General features: G+C 36.8%; 1 protein-coding gene and 1 long non-coding RNA gene across 4 annotated transcripts in view; one reads left to right on the forward strand and one right to left on the reverse strand.

Annotated features, from left to right (window-relative positions):
- Positions 1-27,991, reverse strand: LOC124719914. The gene is made up of 3 exons (XR_007006016.1): positions 27,758-27,991; positions 17,002-17,072; positions 1-30 (listed from the first exon to the last, which is right to left on the reverse strand). It is a non-coding gene; the product is annotated as an uncharacterized LOC124719914 (long non-coding RNA).
- Positions 27,783-27,991, forward strand: part of LOC124719913 (zinc finger protein 708-like) — a 120,125-nt gene continuing 119,916 nt past the window's right edge. For all 3 annotated transcript variants that reach the window (XM_047245103.1, XM_047245099.1, XM_047245104.1), the window contains exon 1: positions 27,783-27,937. The gene's annotated coding sequence lies outside the window, so the exon portion shown is untranslated. The remainder of the gene's footprint in view (positions 27,938-27,991) is intronic.

Here is a 27,991-nt window from a genome sequence, read left to right on the forward strand (position 1 = left end):
AAGGTGGCAATCGTTCATCAGGAGCAGGTACTGAAATGAATGAATAAGCATACAGTGCATTGTGTGATACAAGATTTACTTCTAATTACACAGGCAGCATTAAATAAATTGTAATAAATTACATACCAGCATTCCTTTCTAATGCTGAAAATATAATTAATCACAAAACAATGCCCTGAGCAAGAGTGAAGTTTACACGTTTTACTGGCTCATTTTCATTAATGTTTTACACGGGATCCCGGGTTTGATTCCCGGTGGGGTTGGGGATTTTTCTCTTCCCGGGGACTGGGTGTTTGTGGTATCGGTATCATCATCATCATCATCATCATCATCATCATTTGTGACGGTGGCTACAATGGATTGTGTAAAAAACTGGACTGTGTAAAAATTGGGACTTTGTACGGGCACTGATGACCGCGCAGTTGAACGCCCAACAAACCAAACATCATCATCATTAATCTTTTACAGAATCAAAGTAGTACCAATTTGTTAACATGCATTCTCCTGCAGTGCACAATTCTCAGAACATCAGAGCAGAATTTATCACAAAAGAAAAAACCACAAAAAAGTGAAAATTTCAATAAAGGTTTTAAGAATTGTCTACTAGAAAAATGCGGATAATTCAAAACAACTGATATGATTAATAAACTAATTTTATGGATACATAGGAAATGTACTAAACAAGATTTGGTACCTTAAGAATCACTACTTAATTAAAGAACTGTTGCACACAAATCATGTGCAATCATTGCAGCCCCAAGAGAGTCACATGTGCTTGCATTTTCTACCACCATTTATGTACGCTACTATACACAAATGATTACAATCACAGCACTGAATATTATCTCTGGCTTTGAGGATTGTGAAGACCCTACACACTGAAATCAGAAAATACAAGTGCTGCGGAACACATTCAAGGAGACACTGGACATGTTATGGGGACTCTCTCTCAATACAGTTTCCATGAGAGTCTACAAATAGTTTACAGTGTTCAATCAAGTATCCATGACAAACAAGTTGCTAACCAAAACATATCCAGGACACATTTTCCAGTTAACATGTCATGTGAAAGTGCAGTCAAGTACCCTGTGTATATGACATTATTCGAAGAGGTTTTCTGCATTCCTTGTCACACGTGGCTGGGCATAATCCTACTGAAGTACGCTGGGTGGTGTTGTCAGGAGGAAAATATGTACGTCGGACTCAAAACTATATTGATGCAGGAGTTGCTGTTCACATTTTCAAAACATTTACAATATAAGTCAATATGTCATGTTGTATTGAAGGACCGTCAAATCATTGAACTCTGTGTTAGTCTGCTACATCACTCCACAACAAAATCAGCTGGACATGGATGGTTCAGTATGAAAGATGATAAGATTTCTCAGAGATGTATAAATAACCCACGCAAATTCAATTCCACATCTAGATAGACGGGATGTTCAAATCTATTAAATGTTACTCGTAGATGAAGGTAAATGTGCCACGGCACTCTGACATTCAGTGTCAAGACAGAAGCATAGACAGGCACATGGGCAGCAACTGAAGTCTGAAGTAAACGAACACTTTTATGTTTAACACTAACATTCCCAGCTACAATTTGTAGTGTATCAGAATGTTTTAGCAAGTATCCTGGTCGACTATGAAGAATCAGCCGAGCAAAAGATGATCACAATAGATGAAATAGGCACAAATAATGTGTAATGCGAAATTACAGACTCTCTGCACTGCTCTGTTTTGGCACAGTCATTGGCAGTGAACACACAGCACCTATCAGCTGGGCGCACATGTTATGATGCCTCCAGTTGAAGTTGTCACAGACTACCTGGAACACACACCTTACCGAAAACACAAGTTTCATCATTATGCCAAATGAATTAGTTTTTACTGTACCACTGATTGTCTGTACAGCCTTTTTAAGTCTGAAGTGTTCTAATGACTGATGTCTGTTACCACACATCCTATTTCAGTGGCTGTTAATAAGAAGTAATGCACTTTAAACTATAGAAGAGTTGAAATGAGAGTTCATTTTAAGTCATTTTGTGGCTCAGAGCAGAGATTGCTATCTTCCACTTAGTGTTCCCTGCAAGATGGAACAAAGTCTAAAAGAATTGGATGTTTGAGCATGGCCATGGCCTGAAGGATCCAGACCACTAGAATGAATTAGCAAGACAATAATTCATCAAGAAGAGACGTATGAGGTAACAGACAACAATCTAAAATGGTGTTCAAGGAATACTCAAGCTATGTAATGCATACCCACAGCTTTTACCACAGCCATTTCTCAGATTTTACACTTTACTTGATAACAATGAGGGGAGATGAAACTGTTATGCTGGAAATATTCCAAGTTTCGCAAGAAAGTATACCAATTTTCAAGAAATATTGAGAAGATAACATTTGTTGCCTGTGGCAACTGAGAATTAACAAAGTTACATTACTTGACGCATTACACTGGCTAAATATTTTGACAATTAATGAAGGATACTGAGAAATGATTATTGAAAAGTTCACAATAACATCATTCGTGAACAAAATACTTCAATAGAGGGTAGAAAACTGGCAGCCACGAATAACAACAGGACGGATGCATTACAGATATGCAACACAGATATAACACAACTATGATTTAGAAGAAAATTTGGTGAGTGTGACAGAGAAGACAGCCTGACTTATTTACTGCTGATGGACAAAACATCTACCATCTCAGCACATCCGTCGACTATGAGACTACATGTCGAACATGCCTAGCACAATATTCATTGCACCGGTAGCCACCGAGCTGATGTTGGCACTGTGGTTGCTAGTTATCGGCAACACATCCGACACAACATAACTTCTCGCCTTAATCCTGTGAGAAGTGACCAATTACTTCTCCTATTTGTTGTGTTGCACATGATTACACATCTGTGACTGAGATCACAGGAGGACTGTCATAAATTACAGGAGTAATAATAAAAAAGAATAAGTACAAAATTTCAAAAAGTTACTAGCTGATAACAGTGAAGTATCAAAAGACAAGACCCTTAAAAACTGGGAGACAAAATTAAATCTGACTTTGTGTCTAAATTGTCGAAACAAAATAACAGAATGATTACTTAGAATATAAAGTTAACATACTAGAGGAGAACTTACCATCATGGGTGCACAATATTGCTTGTAATGAGTTTTGTCATTATTTCACAATGGAAATACACGTTTTCATACAGTACAAACTGATATTTCAAATATGAAAGAGCACGTAGAGTCTTGCAACATGAAACAGTCGAGTCCTCAGTCTACGTTAACCGGCTTAGAGGAAAGATTGCAAATGTTTGTTGAATGTGAGGTGTAATCCACTAGAGCAAAACCACTTTTGTGGAAAGCAGTACTGATCACAAAAATGAATCTGAAAAGATTTGGGATGTGTTAGAGGAAACTAAATGAGCTCTAGAAATTAGAAAATTTCATCAAAGTCTGGCAGTACTGAAAGAATTATTTGAAGATTTACAGCTAGGAAATAATATGAATTTGTGAAAACATATTTCCCAAATTTAAACCGCAAACTGGGGGTGATGGTCGGAGGAGGGGGGTTTGTTCAACTAATGTATTTCTTATGTGTATTCTGATGTTCACTACCTAATAAGGGGGATGACTTGAAAAAGGTAGACTTCACACTAGATTACTTAGTGGGAAATTCAGCAGAAGGGGTAACACCCATTCAGAGGACTAAGTCATGGAATGATTTTCAGGAGAGTATTAAATCTAAGTACTGGTCTCCAAGCACTCAAGAGAAATTGATACTAAAATTATTAGACCCAAAACAACACAACAATTCTTGGGGCATGAACAAAAAGGTTTACTGAATGGCACCTTACAGGGTCATTCCATACCAAGCGGTCTAGGAAAAAAATAATTGGTTGCTCGACCATCTCAAAAATTTGATATTTACTGTGTGAGTTCCCTAATGTTCAGTCGGCTCAAAAAAAATTTAATTTCTTTTTATTTTTTATCAATTGGAAACTGTGGCCATTTTTGTTTCACTCTGTAAGTGGCTTTTTGCATTAACATGCCTTATAGGGTTTTTTTAAATTATTTTGTAATGAGTTGCCCCAGACCTTTCAAACAAGAAGCATTTAATTCAGCACACACTGGACTATAAATTAAAACTGTGATCACCTAGCATAATGTATTCCTTAATTTTTAATATCTCAAAGCTACTGGGCACAAATGAAAAACCTCAATTTCTGTAACAGTATTCCTCTAAAGGAGGAATTTCTCAGCCTTAATATTTTTTTTGCTATTACATTACACATTACTGTTACTTTTTATAGAGTATCAATGGTGAGAAGCTTACACATAAAACATACACTATTTAAAAAAAAAAAGGATTTTGAATTTTTTCATTCTTTGGCCAGTAATATCTTTGTTACGGGACCAGATAAAAATCTGTAAATTACACACTTGATAGATCTTCATGATATCAAACTTCAGTACAAATTTCAACTTTGATTGAATGGAAACTTACGGAATGGGGAAAAAAATTGAACATGAAGAGTCAATAATATGTTTCTTAAGATCTGCAATATCAGAACTAATGGAATAAAATAGATCAATTAAATAATTCACACACAAGAATAACACATAAAATTAAAATAAATGATTACTTGTTGAATCAATCCTCTGAAGACAGTTTCACCCAATCCTCTGCAGACAGTTCCACCAGGCTAGGTGACAGCATCTGAAAGTCTGTACAAGCTCACAGATGAGCCTGTACAAGTCTGTGCATTGTCTTCCCCTTCGACCATCATCTGTTTACTCAACTTAGTTAGCAATGAGCTCTTGAAGTGTGGCATTTACCAGTGGAGTCTCAGTGTTCTATTGGTGTTCTTATTAATGAAGCTTGGCATAAAGGCGTGTATGGATTGTTTCCTAAAGACATTGCATTAATTGAAGATTATAGTGATGAAGAAAAAGTGTTGCTTTACTTACGAATTGGCTCAGAGGTTAATTCAACCTGCAAGTAGCATGAAATCACCTTTTTGACCACTCTTGCTTGGACCCTTTTAAGAATCATAACAAAAGGTCTAGAGAAATAACATCTGATAATCATTTTTTTTTAAAATCTGTTTTATCAATATAATACCAGGGAAGTCGTTACGTCCAACATGTTATTCTAAGATATTTGTTATTAACAAAGAAAGGGATGGTGATGGTCTAGATAAAGAATTTTGTGATTTATCAGAGACTACAAAAAAGGATCGAGATTGTGAAATCCTATATGTATTGCTTACTAGTAAAATTAGAAAAAAGACCTTTCGTTTTGAATGTAAAACTGAGAATGTGGCAATTACTGTCACAAAGAATTTGGAAGTTTGATTTCAAAAGAAAAGTTGCATTAAATCGGATTGAAGTTCTAAGAATTCTCTGATCAAATATGATGATTTGACAGAAAAGCTAAAAACTAAGAATTGTATTTCAGACAAAGAGGATAAAGTTAAGATTATCAGTTCACTACAAAATTCTTGGAGTCGAGCAAAAGTTAGTAATGAATTTAATGTGTCAAAATAATTGGTTAAATTAACACGGCAGTTAATAAAAGAACACAGAATTTTACCAGCATTACAAAATAAAAATGCATCTAATTTCATAGATGAAAACACGACTGAAAACGCTATTACATTTTATGAATGAAGCAACAACAACTGTTTGATGGATGGCAAAAAAGGTTGTTTCTGTGAAAGAAAATGGTACTAAGGTTCAGATATAAAAAAAAGGTTGATATTGTGTAATTTAAATTAACTATTCACTGAACTCAAAAAAGAACATCCTGACATTAAAATTGGAAGATCGAAATATTGAGTTGAGATCAAAATGGTGTATTGTTGGAGGGGCATCTGGCACCCATTGTTGGGAACATTCATAATTTACTCTTTGATGTGTTATATGTATGGTAGTTTATGTTTTCTCCTTTATCTTAGTTATGTACAATGTTGAATAAATGGTCTCTAAAAATGTGTGTTCCTGGCAATATGGTGTTTCACGTATTTGATTAAAAGGTCAACTTTATAATTTCACAGAGGACTAATTAGAGTCAATATCTAATAGGTTATGGGCCCAGGAGAGATTAGTGAACTTTTCATACCAAAGGAATAAACTGATAAATCAAGGTTGCTATCGTATTTTTTTGCTTAGAAACTTTCAAGATTTATTTGTTTAACTATCTCAATGTATTCAAGATGGCTTTGGGTGGACAATCACTGTTTAATTTTGAGAAGTTGACCAGTACGACAAACTACAACGACTGGAAATTCACATTGGACATATACCTGAAACATGAGGGACTATGGGAAACAATTGCTGGCACTGAGGAAGATGAGAAGAATGTACAGAAAGTATTATCAAAATTATGTTTATCTGTAAATTCATCTGTGTATCCAAAACTTCGTGGAGCAACGACTGCTAAAGAAGCATGGTAAAATTTACAATTTGCATTTGAAAATAGGAGTTTATCTAGTTATATTGGGCTATTACAATGCTCAATGAATGTACGATTAGGTTCTGAGAAAAATATGGAGGCGTATTTGTCGAAAATTATGTCACTTTCTCAACAAATTCGAAGCATTGATATTTGGTAAGAAAATGGACGATAATTTCGTAGCTGCAATTACGCTAAGTGGACTCCCAGCAGATTTCCAACCCTTGATTACGGCCATTGAGAATTCGGGTGACAAGATTACTAGTGATTTAGTAAGTCAGCGATTAATTCAAGAATCGACGAAACGTCAAATTGCATCCACAAATGAGACCACAGATTCGGTGCTGGTAGCTAGTAAGCAGAATAGTAAACACCAGAAGACGAATATCGAACATGATGTTCGAAATATCAAGCCTTTTAAGTGTGCTTGTCAGAAACCTGGCCACAAGGCGAATGGGTGTAGAACAAAGAATAAACCAAATAAATTTTCAAATTCTGCGAATGCAGTGAGTACTGAAAACGAAACTGTGTTAATGGCTCTAACTGCATCTTCGTATCATAGTGATGACTAGTATGTGGATTCGGGTATTCACGACACATGACGAATCAAACAAACTCGTTCAACACTTTCCAATGGACCACAGCTGCTGAAGTGACAGTAGCAAATAATAGCAATCTTCAGGCTATTGGAGAAGGCGATGTTCATTTTCGAGTTACTTGTGACGACAAGAATAAACAGATAACTGTTAATGATGTTGCGTATGTTCCAAGCCTTGCATACAACCTACTGTCGGTTAGTCAGATGACAAGACGTGTATTGTGTGTATTGTTTGACAATGCGCAGTGCGGTGTATACAATATAAGTGATGTAATTGTTTCTGGAACACCAGTAGCCACAGCAACTCAAATAAATGGTATGAAGTGCACCATTACGCAAATGTTGTAGAAATTGACAGTTATGAATTGTGGCATGGAAGATTGGGACTTTTCAATCGTGTAAGCATGCATTTATTAAAAAAAAAAAAAAAAAAAAATGGCTGATGGACTGAACTGGTCTAACGTCAATTTAGATCCGTATATTCCCTGCATAAAAGGTAACAACCTTTTCCTAAGACATCAGGTAGAAGAGTAAAAGATCTACTTGACATTGTGCACTCTGATGTTTGTGAACCAATGGGCATGGCATAGTGGGGAGGATCACGGTATCTTCTCACTTTTACGGATGATCTGTCAAGAAAATCTTTTGGTTATATGTTAAAATCAACAACAGTGACACATTCATCGAATTCAAAGCACGAGTAGAAAATGAAACTGGTCGAAAAATCAAAATACTTCGAACAGACAATGAAAAAGAGTTTGTCAATCGGCGTATGAAGTTATTTTTAAAGACGAATGGAATTCAACATGAAACAGCAACTCCTTTCACGCCAGAACAGAATGGTGTTGCAGAACGCTTAAATCGGACAATCATTGAAAAAGCAAGATCAATGTTAACAGATGCAGGTCTAAGTAGACAATTTTGGGCTGAACCTGTAAACATAGTAATTTATTTGAAGAATCGATCTCCAACAAAAGCTGTTAAGAACGTCACTCCTGAGGAATTATGGAGTGGTGTCGTCGGATAAATTTGAGTCATTTACGAATCTTTGGACGTCGAGCATTTGTACATATACTAAAAGAAAAAAGGACGAAATTAGAAGACAAATCTAAGGAACTTATCTCTGTTGGATATTGCAAAGATTCTAAAGCATATCGTCTGACTGATCCAAATTCACCAAAGACAATTGTGAAAGACTGTGATGTGCAATTCATCGAAAACTCAAAGTGCACTTGTAGAAACAGTAATCCAAACAGTAACCCAATTGACGATAATCGTATAGACAGTCATCAACTAGTGCCAGCAACTAACATCACTGAAGGGGCAACTGAACTGACACAAATCTGCTGGAGTTGACAGAAATGCAGTTTATCTTGAATTAACACAAAGTGACACTGAGAAAACAGTAAATAGCAACGTACATAGTCGCACGGAAGTTGCATTACCAGAAATTAGAAAATCATCATGTGAAAGAAAACCCAATACTAAATATTTTAATGATGATTTTGCTTGTCTTCCCTGTATTTCTGAACCAAATTCGTATGAAGAAGCAATGAATTGTGGTGACTGTGGAAAATGGAAGGAAGCCTTAGATAATGAATATAAATCTTTACTTGAAAATGAAACATGGACTTTGACTGATTTACCACCAGGCAGGAAGGAAATTAATTTGAAATGGGTGTTCAAGGTGAAAGAAACGTCAAATGGTGAAATTGAACAATATAAGGCTCGTTTTGTAGCGAAAGGTTATTCCCAAATACAAGGAATAGACTTTGATGAAACGTTCACGCCTGTTGTTCGTCATTCTTCACTTCGCATCCTGTTAGCTTTATCAGCTGAATTTGATCTTGACGTTGAACATATGGATGTTCAAACTGCGTTCCTATATGGTGATCTCGATGAACAAGTTCACATTCGTCAACCTGAAGGCTACGTGAAGAACGGGGAGGAGATGAAGGTTTGCAAGCTGATGAAGGCAATTTATGGTCTAAAACAGGCGTCACGTGTTTGGAATATGAAATTAGATGTGACATTACATAAAATGAACCTAAAGAAGTCAGAATACGATTCTTGCATTTACTTCAGAATTGAGAAACAAAATATACTCATTATAGCTGTTTATGTGAACGACTTGATCATTTTCTCCAATAGAAATAATAGGTGGAAGAAAGACTTGAAGAAAGGACTAATGAATCAGTTTAAGATGAGAGATCTTGGTAAACTTAGTTGGTGTCTTGGCATGAGAATAAAATGTAACAGGAAACACGGGACGATTAGTATTGATCAAAGCAAATACGCAGCAAACATACTCAAGAAATTTGGTATGGAACATTGTAATCCGGTTGCATATCCATTTGAACCTGGCTCAAAGCTGCAAAAATGTGAAACTAAATTGACAGATGAGGAGAACCTTGTGTTACATCGCATTCTTTATCAGCAAGCCGTAGTATCACTACTGTATTTAGATCAAAGCACAAGACTGGACATTGCATATGCTGTGCAGGTTCTAAGTAGATTCAATTCTAATTATTGGAAAATCCACTGGGAAGCGGTCAAACGAATTATGCAATATATTAAAGGCACAGTCAATGTAGGAATAACTTTCCGAAAAAGTGGAACAACTGAAACTGAAGGTTTGTGTGATGCGACAGCAGTTTCCTGGACTTCAAACCGACAACAAACCGTCGCTCTATCACCTACAGAAGCTGAGTATATGGCTCTATCAGCAGCAGCGAAAGAATCGGTATAACTTCAAGGATTGCTTCGTGAATTGTGTGTTTCGCATAGTGAAAAACCAGTTACGTGTATGCTGTGACAATAGAGGTGCCATTGCACTGAGTCACAATGGTGTGCATCACGCTCGAACAAAACACATTGATGTGAGGCACCACTATACTCGTCATTTAATTAAAACAGGAAAATTCAGTTGAAACCTGTAAGTACCGATAACAGAAAGCTGATTTTTTGACAAAGGCACTGCCTAAAGGTAAACTTTCAGAGTTTACAAATTGACATCTCGAGAACTTGTGGGGGTGTTGGGAACATTCATATTTTACTCTTTCATGTGTTATATGTATGGTAGTTTATGTTTTCTCCTTGATCTTTGTTATGTACACCGTTGAATCAATGGTCTCTAAAAATGTGTGTTCCTGGCAATATGGTGTATTGCGTATTTGATTAAAAGGTCAACTTTATAATTCACAGAGGACTAATTAGAGTCAATATCTAATAACCATAATGTTTGAATTTGTTTGTATCATCAGAATGCAAATTTCATGATAGATGGCGCTAATCTTAAATAGTTGACCATAAAGACTTTTTGGAAGTTCTCATTTGCAATATTAACTGTTACAATTGTATGATCATGGGAAAATGTCAAGACTGTCCAGGCAAACAAGCTTTCCTTGACGTGTGTGAAGCATCAGAAGATGATTTGATGCCTGAAAATATACAATACAAACAATGGGTGGTAAAGACAGAATGGAAATGGTGACAATTACAAAACCACACAAAGAGTTTTTTGGAGTGTTAACCAGCAAACCTTGAAAACCTGAATTACACCATTTTATTGCCAAAGTTCAGGACAAATTTCTGAAAGACAAAAAGCAAACCTTGGCAGCTGAGTGCTTAGTTCTTGCCGACTTTTCAGAAAACAATTCCTTTATTGCTCAAGATGAAGTACAAGAGTACAACTGGATAAACAAAGAACCCACAATTCATCCATTTGTGTTCTATTATAAAGGTCAAAATAAAATCACAGTTTTTGTGTCATAAGTGACTACACTGAGCACAATGCTACAGCAGTGCATGCTTTTCAACTGCAATTAACAAACTAGATAAAACAGGACAGAACTTCCATAAACAAATTGATCTACTTCTCTGACTGTGCTGCAAGTCAATATAAAAACAAAACAAAAGAATTATTAACATCTCCTTTGCAGGAGAAGGACATGGATTTGATGCAGAACGGCACATTTTTGCATTATGCTTCAGGAAAAATGCATGTGATTGAGTCGGGGGTGCAACAAAATCTAGTCTTCCGTAGACCTAAGAGAACCAAATCTTGACACCTCAAGAAATGTTTAAATTATGTAAAGCAGAGGTAAAAGATTTACCAATGTTTTTAAAATGTGAGGAAATACAAGAACTCTACACCAATATCTTGGAGGAAAGATTCAAAACTTGTCAGAAGATTAAAGGCACCTGATCGTTTCATTGTTTCATATTTCAGTCAAACAACTTGCTGAAGTGTAAGATCACATCAACATTCCCTGATAGTGAACTTCCCCAGTGTGGAAAAGATGTAATACTGACACTTAAAAATAAGGACATAGTGGCATGGTTTTATGGTGAAAAATGATGGATTGGTGAAGTTGTTAATACTGATTGTAAAAACCAGTATGTGCATGTTTCATTTTACACCTACCAGGACAAAGGATCGTGTTTAATAAAGTTGAAAAGGATCTTGCCTGGACACCTGTTAAAAATGTACTGAAGAACATGTCTCCCTTGGAATTTACGACTGCGACTGGCCGAACTTTTAACCTAATGCCAAAACTGAGTGAGGAAACTTATCTGTTATTCAATGAACAATGTAGTAAAAACAAATAAGGTGAGAACAAGATCAATGTAATTAGCTGGCTCATTTATTTAAAAAAAAGTGATCATAGATATGCTTAAATTATGTAACTGATATACTTTATCTATTAGTCCAGATACTGCCGACAATAAGAAAAGTCTTTCCAAATCATACGGGTAATTTTTTTTAGTAGCTTCCCATTGAGTCCCAAGGTTGAAATTTATACTGAAGTTCTACATCATAAAGGTCTATTAAGTGTGTAATTTTCAGATTTTTAAATGGTCCCCCAATGAAGATACTGCTGGCCAGAGAATGAACAAATTCAATTTTTTTTTTTTTTTTTTTTAGATAGTAAACTTTTTTAAGTGTAAGCTTCTCACAATTGACACTCCATTAAAAGTAACTACACTATGTAGTATAGCACCAAAAATATTAAGACCAACAAATTACTCCTTCTTTGGAGAAATACTGTTCAAAAATTTAGCTTTTTTTAATTTGCAACCAATAAATCTGACCCATTAAAAATATATTAAGAAATACATTTAGTTAGATGACCATGGTTTTAATTTATAATCCAGTGTATGTTGAATTACATGCTTATTTGAAAGGTCTGGAGCAACTGCTTACTGTATAATTTTTTAAAAAACATGATGCTTCTAAATGCAAAAGAATGGTTGCAGCCCGAAACAAAATGAATGCTCTTTCTACATGAAAACAAATTTTTAAAAATTTGTTGTTGTTGTGGTCTTCAGACCTGAGACTGGTTTGATGCAGCTCTCATTGCTACTCTATCCTGTGCAAGCTTCTTCATCTCCCAGTACTTACTGCAACCTACATTCTTCTGAATCTGCTTAGTGTATTCATCTCTTGGTCTCCCTCTATGATTTTTACCCTCCACGCTGCCCTCCAATGCTAAATTTGTGATTCCTTGATGCCTCAAAACATGCCCTACCAACCGATCCCTTCTTCTAGTCAAGTTGTGCCACAAACTTCTCTTCTCCCCAATCCTATTCAATACCTCCTCATTAGTTACGTGATCTACCCACCTTATCTTCAGCATTCTTCTGTAGCACCACATTTCGAAAGCTTCTATTCTCTTCTTGTCCAAACTAGTTATCGTCCATGTTTCACTTCCATACATGGCTACACTCCATACAAATACTTTCAGAAACGACTTCCTGACACTTAAATCTATACTCGATGTTAACAAATTTTTCTTCTTCAGAAACGATTTCCTTGCCATTGCCAGTCTATATTTTATATCCTCTCTACTTCGACCATCATCAGTTATTTTACTCCCTAAATAGCAAAACTCCTTTACTACTTTAAGTGTCTCATTTCCTAATCTAATTCCCTCAGCATCACCCGATTTAATTTGACTACATTCCATTATCCTCGTTTTGCTTTTGTTGATGTTCATCTTGTATCCTCCTTTCAAGACACTGTCCATTCCGTTCAACAGATCTTCCAAGTCCTTTGCTGTCTCTGACAGAATTACAATGTCATTGGCGAACCTCAAAGTTTTTATTTCTTCTCCATGAATTTTAATACCTACCCCGAATTTTTCTTTTGTTTCCTTTACTGCTTGCTCAATACACAGATTGAATAACATCGGGGAGAGGCTACAACCCTGTCTCACTCCTTTCCCAACCACTGCTTCCCTTTCATGCCCCTCGACTCTTATAGTTGCCATCTGGTTTCTGTACAAATTGTAAATAGCCTTTCGCTCCCTGTATTTTACCCCTGCCACCTTCAGAATTTGAAAGAGAGTATTCCAGTTAACATTGTCAAAAGCTTTTTCTAAGTCTACAAATGCTAGAAACGTAGGTTTGCCTTTTCTTAATCTTTCTTCTAAGATAAGTCGTAAGGTTAGTATTGTCTCACGTGTTCCAACATTTCTACGGAATCCAAACTGATCTTCCCCGAGGTCCGCTTCTACCAGTCTTTCCATTCGTCTGTATAGAATTTGCATTAGTATTTTGCAGCTGTGACTTATTAAACTGATAGTTCGGTAATTTTCACATCTGTCAACACCTGCTTTCTTTGGGATTGGAATTATCATATTCTTCTTGAAGTCTGAGGGTATTTCGCCTGTCTCATACATCTTGCTCAGCAGATGGTAGAGTTTTGTCATGACTGGCTCTCCCAAGGCCATCAGTTGTTCTAATGGAATGTTGTCTACTCCCGGGGCCTTATTTCGACTCAGGTCTTTCAGTGCTCTGTCAAACTCTTCACACAGTATCTTATCTCCCATTTCGTCTTCATCTACATCCTCTTCCATTTCCATAATATTGTCCTCAAGTACATTGCCCTTGTATAAACCCTCTATATACTCCTTCCACCTTTCTGCCTTCCCTTCTTTGCTTAGAACTGGGTTGCCATCTGAGCTCTTGATATTCATACAAGTGGTTCTCTTTTCTCCAAAGGTCTCTTTAATTTTCCTGTAGGCAGTATCTATCTTACCCCTAGTGAGACAAGCCTCTACATCCTTACATTTATCCTCTGGCCATCCCTGATTAGCCATTTTGCACTTCCTGTCGATCTCATTTTTGAGACGTTTGTATTCCTTTATGCCTGCTTCATTTACTGCATTTTTATATTTTCTCCTTTCATCAATTAAATTCAATATTTCTTCTGTTACCCAAGGATTTCTATTAGCCGTCGTCCTTTTACCTACTTGATCGTCTGCTGCCTTCACTACTTCATCCCTCAGAGCTACCCATTCTTCTTCTACTGTATTTCTTTCCCCCATTCCTGTCAATTGTTCCCTTATGCTCTCCCTGAAACTCTCTACAGTCAGTTTATCCAGGTCCCATCTCCTTAAATTCCCATCTTTTTGCAGTTTCTTCAGTTTCAATCTGCAGTTCATAACCAATAGATTGTGGTCAGAATCCACATCTGCTCCTGGAAATGTCTTACAATTTAAAACCTGGTTCCTAAATCTCTGTCTTACCATTATATAGTCTATCTGATACCTTTTAGTATCTCCAGGATTCTTCCAGGTATACAACCTTCTTTTATGATTCTTGAACCAAGTGTTAGTTATGATTAAGTTATGTTCTGTGCAAAATTCTACAAGGCGGCTTCCTATTTCATTCCTACCCCCCAATTCATATTCACCTACTATGTTTCCTTCTCTCCCTTTTCCTACTGACGAATTCCAGTCACCCATGACTATTAAATTTTCGTCTCCCTTCACTACCTGGATAATTTCTTTTATCTCGTCATACATTTCACCTATTTCTTCATCATCTGCAGAGCTAGTTGGCATATAAACTTGTACTACTGTAGTGGTCGTGGGCTTCGTGTCTATCTTGGCCACAATAATGCGTTCACTATGTTGTTTGTAGTAGCTAACCCGGACTCCTATCTTTTTATTCATTATTAAACCTACTCCTGCATTACCCCTATTTGATTTTGTATTTATAACCCTGTATTCACCTGACCAAAAGTCTTGTTCCTCCTGCCACCGAACTTCACTAATTCCCACTATATCTAACTTTAACCTATCCATTTCCCTTTTTAAATTTTGTAACCTACCTGCCCGATTAAGGGATCTGACATTCCACGCTCCGATCCGTAGAACGCCAGTTTTCTTTCTCTGGATAAAAAATTTAGAGTCCACCAAACATGACGGAATTCACCAACTGAATATCAGTTTCTTCTGAGATGGTCAAGCTACCAACGCTGGACCACTTGATATGGATTGACCCAAGAATTAATATCTTTAAGCACAGAGAAAGATTTTTTCCCAATACTACCATTAACTGGAGTATATATTATCAGACTGAAAGGTATAAAGAGTAAATTAATTAAAAGGGAAACAAGAGCAACTATCAAAATTGGACCATTTACATTTCCATGAATTTTATTAGTGGACTTAATATAAATATTCAGGTGTTATATGGAGCAGATTGATTGAAGAAGTACGAAGCGATTTTAGATTTCCATGGATCATCAATGAAGTGCAATGTGGACAATCACCATGACAGAATACAATTTACATCACCACCTTAGCAAGTACTAAATATGTGAGGCTAAATCACATCCGTTTAGTAAATAATACAAAAGTAGTGGAGAAAGAAAATGTTAATCAGCTACAATAAACGTCACTTACATTCATAAAAATTGTATACGAGTCTGATTTATTAACTAATATGTAAAAGGAAGCATTGTACCATGTTTTACGTACCCATGAGAAAATGTTTCCAACAAACTAGGGGTCATAGGCAATCATACATGTAATTTTAAATTTAAGAATAAAGGACTATTTTTCTGCAAATCCTAACCGGTACTGATACATTTAAAACTTTAAGCACAAGAAGGTATTAATAAGATGACAGATAATGATATAGAATGTAGCATAAGTGCCTTCAACAATCCTTTACTGATAGTACGAAAGGTTACAGACAGGGTTCACCTCATGCTACATGCATGTACTTTCCATAGACATATAGAGAGTAAGGGAGGTATATCAGTGTATACCAATGAAATATTAGTACATTTTGAAGAAGCGAAGTACTTTAGTTTGATGGATTTGGCAATTGGCAGACGAGATTAAATGACAATTCAAAACCATACTCAGCATTTTTATATGATGGAATAAACTTTCAGTTTAAAGTATTACCATTTGGGCTAAATATATTTGTTTCAGTATTTATACAAGCCTTAGGTCAAGCTCTTAGCAGTCAGTTACTGGAAGAACTTTCAATCTACGTTGATCTTTCAGCCGGTCGGTGATGACATAATCGAGGCACATGCCCTGCAATTTTTTAAAATGATTTTACAGCTTGCAGCTTTATATGTCAGGTTCATTATGAGGTGCCCAACATTTCATTACTGGTCATAATTGTTATGATATTTACGTGGAAGTTTGCAATGAAAAATTGGTGTCGCTATGACTTTGTGATCGGTGCAGGTTACATAATATGTTGCTGTGCATTGAAATTTAGCTAACATATTGAATTTTCTTCAAACTTGGTGGAGGTCTGTAATTGTCACCAATCTCGAGAAAATTGATCTGATGTAGCATACTCATTTGTGGTCACACAGTGCCAGCAATAAAGCTAAGGTGATATATCCAGAACATTCCTCATATTTCATAAATGGTTTGAGATATCAAAATGAGAGTTTGACAAAGAAAAAGTACACAAACAGGAGAGTATTTTGCCATACGGTTATTATGTAATTCTTCATTATCTACCATATTGTTACACTAACTACAGACATTTCCAGTGAAGGAATGTTATTTTTAAGAGCCATCAACAGCTGGTGAAGCAAGAAATCGTATGGGCTTTGGAACAACATAAATGAACTCATTACATGTTTATTTCATACTGTGGATGTGCTTTTTCATAAAATGCTCACCTTAGTTTTCACCAGTTCCTCTCTTGATAAATTTAATGAACCACTGTGTAAGGATTCTCTCACAACTGCGTCTGCACAACACGTTAGTGAGGTTAGACTGTGTAAACTCTTTGGCAAAAGAAGCATATTTTAACATGGCAACAAGAGAAATGTGTAGGTTTTCCTCAAAATTCCCCATTCATGACACTTCTCTGAAAGTTACAAATGGTTAACAAACAAGGAGAAAATTAATCATTGTATTTTCGGTGGAATTCTTTTTGGATACTAACCACAGAAGAGGTGACAAATCTTTTTGAACAGGCACCATGCAAATGTGGGCATGAGGGGCCTCTCTTAATATTTACAAAACATGTGAGTGTAGGCTTCAGTTTAGAATAGCACTTGCCCTCCAGCACTCAGTATTTACCCTACAGTGCCTGCCCAGAGGCCCACCACCACGGATCTCCCCACACTTGCCCCATTGTCTGCGCATCTACCAGCTATGGTACTCTGCCTGCACCAGCCAAAACACAGTTCTTGGGTCACAACTGGCAGAATTTCAATAGTCCTATCTTCAGTCCTGGGTTTTCATCTTTGAATGCCTGATACAGTTAATGCAGGTTTCCCAACACTAGTCATTTTTGTGTATGATCCCTGAAACCATGCTCATTAACAGAAGCAAAATCCTTCTTCCCAGGCAAATAGTGGCTTATTATGTCTGTTGTAGAATATGACACCATTCACAATTGTTCACTTAAGACACATGTAGGTCTTGGCTTGGAATTCTCTAAGATACCACATTTGTTTTGCTTTTCTCACTAAATAGTTAGAGGATCCAAATTCATTTTCAATCCTTCGAAATCTCCAACTTTTCAGAAGATGTGTCAGCATCTGCATCTTCTCACTGTCTGCGGTGCTGGTACTGAATTTCTCTTTCAATTGCTTTACCATTTCCGATTCAACATTTGTTTCATAATCTGCATTTTTTCCACACTAGGTATGTATTTACTTTGCAATAACTCAGAACTTGCTCAATGTTTTTATGCACATATGTTTTCTTTTCCAGTCTGTTCTTTTTCACTGGGGACTTGCCAAGAGATAACAAACTATCATTTAATGCATCTAAAGCAACTTTTGGGGCTGCAGATGTGTGATTCATCTGAGGAGCAATACAGGTTTGTGGGTTCCACGTGTTTCAATGTAGCTGGGTCGCCCACCCACCCTTGTCCCTGAGTTAATTTTTTTCTACATTTACCACATATTTTGTAATCTGTCATTATGCCACTAATCATCCGCATTTGCACTTTACATAGATTTTTCTTACATCTGCTGTGTCCATCTTTTCTGAATGGGTTACAGCAATACATGATGATCTCAAACTTCATCTCCAGGTGGATTTGTGTAATTTCAACACACAAGACCTATTGCAGCAACTATCTGTGTACACGTTGCAGGCACGCTACCATCCAACATTTGTTAGGTTGTTAATGGCCCGCCTACAATGTTACCTTCCAGTGCATTGTTAGACCACCACCTTTTTAACAATAAACATGTTTTTCAATGCTTTGTGTCATATTGTCAGACTCTGAACACAATTTATTTTGCATGAACAACACATTCCTGTATGTATTAATTAATACCTCATAAACCCATTATCACCCCAACTTGACTTTTTACTGTTGTACAGTGTAACATGAAGAAGAAAATATATTATTTCATCAGTTTCATAGGTGGCATGTTTTTCAATGTTCAAGGTCAAAGGTCAAGGTCACTGATGTTAATTGTGTACATTCTTCAACTATGGCAATCTCACATATCATTGAAAAGCTTGTTTCAAGACCTTTCCAAAATTACCTGGTTCACTCTTGCGTCTTTATTAGAATGGAAATTTCAGCTGTTTTTGTCAGCAGTACTTGTCGAATTATCAGCACATTTTTAGAGCTTCAAGTGGCCATTACTCCTGTCTTACTTGTGCTAAAATTCTGTAATTTGTTATTTTTCATTCTCTTGTCATAAGCAATGAACACACCAAATTTCATGAATATTGAAATAGGTCAGGTTGAAAATTGTACTTTTCTGTGTTTATCTGACATGGAATGACTCGTTTTTATCTTTTCCCCTTTTAATCCTTTCCTTTTCACCTTTTGTATGAAGCAGAAAACTATCACCATAGTGATGATACTAAGGCGTTATAATAGGAGAGCAGGTTATACAGGGTGTTACAAAAAGGTACGGCCAAACTTTCAGGTAACATTCCTCACACACATAAAGAAAAGATGTTACGTGGACATGAGTCCGGAAGCGCTTAATTTCCATGTTTGAGCTCATTTTAGTTTCATCAGTATGTACTGTACTTCCTCAATTCACCGCCATGATTTCATACGGGGTACTCTACCTGTGCTGCTAGAACATGTGCCTTTACAAGTACGACACAACATGTGGTTCATGCACGCTGGAGCTCCCGCACATTTCAGTCGAAGTGGTCGTACGCTTCTTAACAACAGATTCGGTGACCGATGCATTGGTAGAGGCGGACCAATTCCATGGCCTCCACGCTCTCCTGACCTCAACCCTCTTGACTTTCATTTATGGGGGCATTTGACAGCTCTTGTCTACGCAACCCCGGTACCAAATGTAGAGACTCTTTGTGCTCGCATTGTGGATGGCTGTGATAGAATATGCCATTCTCCAGGGCTGCATCAGCGCATCAGGGATTCCATGCGACGGAGGATGGATGCATATATCCTCGCTAATGGAGGACATTTTGAACATTTCCTGTAACAAAGTGTTTGAAGTCATGCTGGTACGTTCTGCTGCTGTTTGTTTCCATTCCATGATTAATGTGATTTGAAAAGAAGTAATAAAATGAGCTCTAACATGGAAATTAAGCGTTTCCGGACACATGTCCACATAACATATTTTCTTCCTTTGTGTGTGAGGAATATTTCCTGAAAGTTTGACCGTACCTTTTTGTAACACCCTGTATAATAACCATTTTGATTTTTCCAGCATAATTATTCATAGTTTTCTTATCAGGTTGCCTACTAGACTGAAAAACCATCATGACAATGTATCTAATTGACTGCCATTTCATATGAGATGCTATTTCTCAATAATGACATGCCTCGCTACTTCATTTTCATCACTGGCACCATAGAATGCACACAATGCATTAGGGGCAGCATTGATGTGCCTGGTACATATGTCACTCCATATTTTGATCTACATAATATTGCTATCTCCAAAAACAGTATCAATCAATACCTCACAGAGTAAATTTTATACATGAGATATTTCATCTACCTTTTTTCAATTACTGTAGAAGTAACATGGGGTCAAATTTCTGACACTACTCTGTTTGTTTTAGTGTAACTCAAACCATGTACACAAAATATGAATCATTCTGTACAGAAAGTGAACATTTCAGGAGTAATTTTCTGTTAATCAATAATGTAACGAAACAAATCTGTAAGCATGTAAGACTCTGAAACCCTTAACATGGGATTATAAAAGAAAGAAGTTATTTTGAAATAACAAATGAATGGAGAGGTGAAACAATTAGTAATAGGATAAAAGGAACTACTACTATCAATAAGTAAGATATTATGTAACAGACTACTGCACACAATGAAGCAGAGGAGTATATATGTAAAATAAGTTACAAATGTAAGACAGGACACAAGATAAGATAAAAAATACAACATTATAACAAGGTTTATGGTACATTAATAAATAATCTAGAGAAAATTTATAACTGGTAGAAAATAAACTTTTTCTCGCTTGCATTGAAATTTCAATAAAAAAATTTCCAAGAAGAGACTTAACTCTGTCAAAATTTTAGGTCTGGTACTAATTTTATATTAACCACAACAGAGCAGAAAGTAAAAAAGAAGTCCATAAATGGAAAAAAAGTCGTTAAGATTTGAGCGTGATGCTATGTCATCACTAAAAGCATGCACAGTATAAGTGCTATCTTACGTCAATTTCGCCTCAACTTTCCAAAGTATCTAAAGAATCAAGAGTTATACTCTTATACAGAATGGCTAATGCTGAATACATAAAATTGTACTTAGGAAACTCGGGCAATAGCCTCAGACCACAGAGTACATACAGCTACTTCTGCATTTGATCACTTGGGCCTTAGAAACACAAATGTCTCTACAACTTCTTAAACAGTGACAATAAACTGCAGAACTCTGGGATCACGATCTAGGTTAGTGGAGTTGCAAGAGGAGTTAATTAAGACCAAATAATACGTAGAAAGGTTATCAGAAGCGTTGAAAAAATCCAGACCAAATGGAATTAAAATCATGCCGTATGTTTTATTACAGATACAAGTGTAGCCTTTGTAGCAAATAAGAAAATTAAAAATACTACAGGTATTAAAGGAAACTCAAATATTATATTAAAACTGGTTTTAAAAATAAAAAAAGAGATATACTGTGGCAATCAGTTGAACCTATGGACCAACACTCAGATGCTGTTGAGGTATAACACCTCTACAAATATTTACAGTTATTTCAAGCAGAATGACCTCCTCCAAACCAACAAGCACGAATTCTGAAAACCTCCATCACACAACACCCCCCTACACTTTTTTTGTATTTATTTATTTGTTTTACTCCACATACCATCCTCAAAGACAAAGATTGAGGGAATAAGGTAGATAGAATATTTCCTGATTTATAAAAACAATTCGACTTAATACTGCACCAATGTTTATTATCAAAAGTATGGTGATATGGGTATCAGACAACATATGTGACTGGGTTGATGTTTTCTATGTAAACAGGGTACAGCACATTTTATCTTAGATTGAGACTCTTCAACAGAAGTACTTTCTGGTGCACACAACACAACAGCAACACCAGAAATCCTGGAGCAGGTACATAAATACCTCAGCCAACTGTTCTCCTATAGATCTTGCACATCATTCTGACGGACAAAGACAAATTGAACCTGGAAAGAAGTATGGAAAAAGATGATGTCCATACCACCGTTAAATCCAGCACAGCTGGAAAATTGTCAGGATACATGGGATTCCCATTTAATTCTACCATATGTACTGGGATATCGTCAGGGACATCTTCACCAGTCATAAATGATGTGATTGGTGGTCAGAAAATACCAGAAGATTTCAAAAAGTAACACACTATCTTAATGCTGAAGAAAGCAGCATTGTGAAAAATAGAGGATTACAGACATATCACACTGACTACAATATAGCAGCACAATGCATGGCAGACAACTTAAAAGTGCTGATGAAGGAAATGATACACCCTCACCAGACATGCGCCATGCCCAGAAGGGCCACCTATGAGGCTTTAGCCGAATATAGAGAAGTCATAGGCATTACAGCAGTAAACAAATTCGACGCTGCGATTGTGCCGATGGACTTTGATAAGGCCTTCACTAGAGTGAACCACGGCTATCTTTACAAGATTCTAGAAAAACTATGCCTGGATACTCTTTCATCTGAATAATAACGAATATACTTAAGAGCACCACCTCCAGGCCATAAATAAACGGCCGTGACACAAAACTGATGGAAGTTCAGAGGTTGGTGAGACAAGGCTGCCCACTCTCAGTGGCATTATTTGCAATGGACCTGGATCCCCTGCAGCGGAAAACCAACACCATTACTGGAATCAAGTTGCCCGGCACTACAGTGAAATGTAAAGCTTACACTGACAACATAGGATCCTTCATAAAGACAAGACAGACTTTCCAAGAATACAAGAGCCCTCCAAAATGTTGAAAAAGTGGCAAGGCCCAAAATAAATCTACACAAAACTCCACTCGTATTTATTGGAAACCACAAACTTAACAAAGGGAGCACATGGTACTTGAGACACACAAATGCCAGTGAAAATGGCAGCCAAAAACTGGCAATCAGCTCTACACAAAATAAGAGAAATTGCAAGATCAAACGGAAACAGACTGATGAACTTATTCCAGAATACAAGTCTCATCAGCGAACAACTACTCTCAAAAGTGTGGTTTCTGGCTACCTACTGGCACTTCCAAGATCAGCGAAACTGTAATGTCCTTCTTCTATGCCGAGGCAGAATTCTTCACTACGTGAAAGTGAGGCGACACAGAACTGTCTGATATTGCAGTCAATATTTGTTGATAATGTCCGCTCTTGGCACTTATGTGAGTCTATATTTGGGGTTACAAAATCAAGTCTCTTTAGCAAGCAAGCTTAGATTCAAATTATTACTATCAGCTAGCTGCACTGTTCAGTGGTTGCCACCAAAGTTACTCATTAACAGATACTAGGTGGTCAATTCACATTTCAAAATGAATTGATATCATTGATTGGCATAGCACATGTACAATGAATTAATTAATTCCTTCGAATGACAAAGGCTTCAGTTAATGCAGCATGATGTTTTGTCTGTTGAAAATTATTTCCTTTAATATTAATGTGGAATACTACATCATCATCATCATCTTTATTGTTATTCTTATTGTCCAGGGATAAGCCATACTTGGTTCACTTCTTGTGATGCTCGGTTCGAAAACGTAGGACACTACAGTTTTTCCTTAACTTGGTTTTTATTAACACAGTTTTTTTTTTAATATGATTCACTACTATGAATGTACACATTTGTTTTTGGACATGACACAGTATGAAACTGACCAACTGAGCTACATACAAAATGACAATTTCAGGGCCTACCCTCCAAATATATTTCTTGGCCAGCCACTGTCTCATCTGTCCTTAGTCATTTAACTGTTGTTGTTGAGTGCTGTCTTCATGTTCTGCCGGTCACCAGGTGCTTTTGATGAGTTTAAGCACAGCTTGTGGGTTTTCCTTGAACGTTATTGATGAGTTAACTTAAGCCATCCTGCTGCCCCCTGACCACTATTGACAAGTACAAATGTGCAACTTCGCAGGCAGCTGTGTACTGTTCATGTATTTAAGTGCACAATAGAGCTTCTTTGAACCTATTTTTTAGCAGTTTCTCACAGTTCTGGCTACTAAGTTGGTAGTAGTACTGTGTCTACTACGATATTATTTCACTGCATTCAATTTTACTTCATCTTACTGTTCATCAAAATTAGAATAAAAATGTTTGGGATTACGGAAATGTCCGATTCCACCCGTATGCTTTGACCAATGACGTCACCAATATGGCGTACACGACTATTCACAATGTCTCCAATATGGCGCCTATGAGGTCATTATGTAAACACGATTACAAAATCCATAAATATAATCAAACTAACGGGACCAGCACGGGAAATTGGGGTTTTTTGGGTGGGGACAAACTACACACACACACACACACACACACACACACACACACACACACACACACACACACACGACAACATAAAACCAATAAAAATTTCCCCAATTCCACTACATGCACAATATTCACAGGAATCTGCCACTTCCCTTCATCTACATAGCTCAACCACAATTGCCGATACCACAAAAGAACAATTGACATCTAGAAAAATTGCAACACTGCGACTACACATACCATCAAAAATGGGAATCGGACACTTCACTTGACCTATATAGGTCAACAGCAGCTCACAATACCAAAACACGTAGCTACGACGAGTCATTGGAATCGGACACTTCCCTTGACCTATATAACTCAAATACAACTGACGATACCAAAAAAATTGAAATAAAGTACTTTCCCTAAGATACATAAATCAACCACAAGTGCTGATAACAAAACACCAACCACCAACACATGCAGTAAATAACACTGACCCAACAACACACAAATACCCCACCAATCATCATAACATGCAAACAATAGATCCAAAAAAATGGCTACTTACCACAAAAAAGTTCCAGCGCTACATACTAGGTCAGCAACCACAATCCCCCCACCTCCGGCAAACAAACAAACAAAAACACATCCAAAACAAACCAGCCCCCCCTCTCCCTCAACCTTAACCCAATTAAACTTAGAAGACATATCCATACCAAACAAAAGAAGCCACAAATTAAATTAAATGAATTACCACTCGACAAACAGCAAATGACACCACAATAACATAAACACAACACAAACTTAATTCTTAACTCACTGAAACCAAGTTCTGTTCTTCTATAACAGTCATGACCGATAAATGCACACTTCAAGCAGTGATAACCAAATGAACCCAATACACCACATAATACGCGGACCATACACACGCCACTTGAGGACACCTCCAACTGCAACAAGATGACAGCTACAAACACAACACACTCATAAACTAAACTCCACACCGTCATGACGTCACACATCACAACATCCTCACGTCACGGATCAAAGCCGATGGGTGGGATCGGACGCCTCTGTTGATCCAAATGTTTTTATCTTCAGCCCTTCTATTGAATATGTTGTTGTTGTTGTTGTTCCATTCTATTGAGGAAGAAATTATGAAGATATGAAGCATGACAGTGGGGATGAATTATTCGATGTTGATACAAGTGGTAGCTCCTCCACAGATTCTGACCATGACAGTCTTGAAGTCATGTACCTCAACAAGTGTAACATGTAGTCTTGTGTCTACAAGATGTAATTGATAGTTTGTTCGAGGAAGAAAGGGTGGTGACAAATTTGACTAGAAAAAAAATCATTTTAGTCCACTTAATCATGCATTTGAAGACTTGTCCTGAGGACACAGCAATCAGCCAGGGAATGATCCAAGCTCTCTGTCATTCTTCATGTTATTTTTCAGAGAAGATACTGTACTGACTAATACACAAACAGGAGGTTTGGAGTCCCTTGATGTCTGTTTTACACGTGTGAAGTGCACAGGAGTGAAAGTACCGCATACACTGCATCAGACAGACAAAAATTATAAATGATCCTCTGTTTATGGTATTGAAATATTCATAAATCAATAAAGATGTTTCATACACTTGGATTTACATTTCTTTGAAGATTTTATTGCACAATTGAGCATAAAACAGATCATTTTCTTTCATTTCGTGAACTGATGGTTTTAAAGTTTCCTTGAGGTGTATGGGTCTCAGCTTTATCTTTAATAATGATAGAAGATGAAGAAATTAATTAAAATTTGTATCACAGCCATGACTTGAACCTTTTTTCAACTTTATTCAACTGACTGTATACATACAAATAGAGCACATTAATAAGAAATGACACATTATATTTAGTTTCAGATTTTCTTTTTAAAAATTTCTCCTTTATTACATTTTTGTTGACTATCTTTTCAGTGTTGGGAGTTCATTTTGGTTTTACATTTAGGATATTTTTCCATGTGTGTGTTTTTGTAATGCTTTCAGCTATTTTTATGAAGTTTTTGAGTTAGCTTTGTTGACTTCTTTCCTCATTGATGATTAATGGCAGCAAATAAACAGTTTTATGTTACTAGTGTAGGTCGGCTCAGTGACAGAGAGCTGTGACATCTCTCCCCCGCCCCCCCTCCCCGCACATCTAGTACAGCAAAGGCTGCCCCAGGCACCCCATCCCCACCACACCTCGAGGTGGCACTCTGGAGCCAGTTGACTGTCGCCAACAAAGCTTCCAGCTGCATTTGGACTGTGGCTAACTCCTCCTGCATCCGCACACAACAGACACAGTCCCTATCCATCTAGCTAATATGTGATTTACTATAAGAAACTTAAGGAAACCTACTGCCACACAAGGTTAACAACTACACTCTAGGTGGCAGAAAGGACACTCAACAATGAAAAACAATAAAAATTTATGGTAGAAGCTAGATCTGGTGCTTATTTTGCTGCTAGGGGCTATCAAGTGGATACTACAGGAAAAAACAGTGACCTACAGTATACTGCTAGGGGCTATCTAGTGAATGTTACTTATAAATGTTAAACAGTAACCAGCGGTAAACTGCACCTACTGGTTATCCCTCGCATTTACAGTGTAAACAAACGTTTACGTACACGCGAAAATGACCTAATAAAACTATAAAAACGGCTACATTCAATGTATTGAGTCGAAATGACACAAATAAACGTAAATTCTGAGTATTGTACACTGACAGATGCAGGTACAAAACAAAACCTTTAGCTAACAATAAGAGTTCAGAATGAAAAGCACAAATACGAGCTCTTCTTTATAGGAACCCATAGGCTCACAGTACACGATCACTAATGCCCACAACAAACTAAGGAAAATAAGCAGACGGCGAGGAGAGTATTAGCTTTCTGCTGACTAAACCGTATGTAAGAAGGGCTCAGAAGTTTTACTGTAACATTGATTTACTCAGACAGTTTAGTGTAACACTAATTTACCACGTATTTTACGTCTACTTAACCGTTAACGCTCGCAGATTGCGCTAGTCAAACGTATGCAAGTGGCGTTAGAGTTCACCGTCAGTATCACTTCTCCTAATAAAACGTATAAAAACTGCTACCTTCAATGTAACGAGCCTAAATGACACTAATAAGCGTGAATACTGAGCATCCAACACTAACTTAAACTGATTAACCCTCGTATTTATAATGTAAACAAACGTTCACGTACACGCGAAAAATGACCTAATAAAATGTATAAAAACTGCTATCTTCAATGTATCGAGTCTAAATGACACTAATAAACGTAAATACTGAGTATTGTGCACTACTTAATTGATGATCCCTCACATTTAACAATGTAATTTAAATGTAAACAAACGTTTGCGTACACGCGAAGCTGTCCGCTTTTCCTATTCAGACGCAAATAAAAACTGAAACCTTCAATTTATCAAGTCTATTTCACACTAATGCACGCAAATACTATAGAAAATACAGAAAAAAACTATTAATTACATATCTCGTAACACTCACTGAAAAAGACGTAAAATTCTGCTGTTGGCCACACGAGCGACAAGATTCACGCTGGTTTTGAATGCATCTACTGGTTCTGCGATACTGTCACCCTTCGTGTACCTTGTAGTCAGCAGCAACTTCGTGGTGTTGTGGAAATTTGTGTGTGATATTCTCCAGGTTTATAAACTGCAAACAAGAGTAAGTGAAGAAATGTGTTTCGGAAGTAAATTAACATGGTACTTAATTTCTATC

Source organism: Schistocerca piceifrons, chromosome 11, assembly GCF_021461385.2.
Source record: "Schistocerca piceifrons isolate TAMUIC-IGC-003096 chromosome 11, iqSchPice1.1, whole genome shotgun sequence".
Lineage (NCBI taxonomy): Eukaryota > Metazoa > Arthropoda > Insecta > Orthoptera > Acrididae > Schistocerca > Schistocerca piceifrons.